This window comes from Lolium perenne, chromosome 7 (genome assembly GCF_019359855.2).
Source record: "Lolium perenne isolate Kyuss_39 chromosome 7, Kyuss_2.0, whole genome shotgun sequence".
Classification (NCBI taxonomy): domain Eukaryota; kingdom Viridiplantae; phylum Streptophyta; class Magnoliopsida; order Poales; family Poaceae; genus Lolium; species Lolium perenne.
In genome coordinates this window covers 58,622,639-58,623,866 of record NC_067250.2, presented here as the reverse complement: position 1 = coordinate 58,623,866, position 1,228 = coordinate 58,622,639, and positions in this window count along the sequence as shown.

Here is a 1,228-nt window from a genome sequence, read left to right as displayed (position 1 = left end):
ATAGAAGGTAGCTCTTGCGGTAGGCGAATGCCAACACCCATCCTTCCTATGGTATCCGGGGGAATTGCATCTCCTTTCTCACAAGAAGCACTTTGCTCCTCCAAGGATCTATCATCTTCATCGAACGTCACATCACAAGATTCTACAACACGTCCACTTGACTTGTTGAAGACTCTATAGGCGTGAGAATCCGTAGCATAGCCAACTAAAATTCCTTCTTGAGCCCTTGAATCAAACTTGGATAGGCGCGTGTCCTTGACAAGTATATAGCATTTGCATCCGAAGACCTTGAAGTATGACACATTAGGCTTGTTGCCGGTGAGGATCTCATATGGTGTCTTCTCGAGACCTTTGCGAAAGTAGAGACGATTAGTAGCATGGCAAGCGGTAGAGATAGCTTCCGCCCAAAAATTGTAGTTGGACTTGTATTCCATCATCATGGTTCGAGCGGCTTCGATCAAGGTTCGATTCTTCCTTTCGGCGACCCCATTTTATTGGGGAGTATATGGCGTGGAGTATTGGTGTTGGATTCCTTCTTCGCCGAGGAAGTCATCCAATGTGTAGTTCTTGAACTCCGTTCCATTGTCGCTCCTTATTGCGAGGATCTTGTTGTCGTACTTGCGTTGAACTTGGTTGGTGATATGTCTCAAACGTATCTATAACTTCTTATGTTCCATGCTTGTTTTATGACAATACCTACATGTTTTGTTCACACTTTACATCATTTTGATGCATTTTCCGGAACTAACCTATTGACGAGATGCCGAAGGGCCAGTTGCTGTTTTCTGTTGTTTTTGGTTTCAGAAATCCTAGTAAGGAAATATTCTCGGAATTGGACGAAATCAACGCCCAGGGTCCTATTTTTCCACGAAGCTTCCAGAAGTCCGAAGGGGAAACGAAGTGGGGCCACGAGGTGGGGACACAGTAGGGCGGCGCGGCCCAAGCCCTGGCCGCGCCGACCTAGTGTGTGGTCCCACCAGGACTCCACCGACCTTGCCCTTCCGCCTACTTAAAGCCTCCGTCGCGAAAACCCTAGACGAAAAAGCCACGGTACGAGAAACCTTCCAGAGCCGCCGCCATCGCGAAGCCAAGATCTGGGGGACAGGAGTCTCTGTTCCGGCACGCCGCCGGGACGGGGAAGTGCCCTCGGAAGGCTTCTCCATCGACACCACCGCCATCTTCATCAACGCTGCTGTCTCCCATGAGGAGGGAGTAGTTCTCCCTCGAG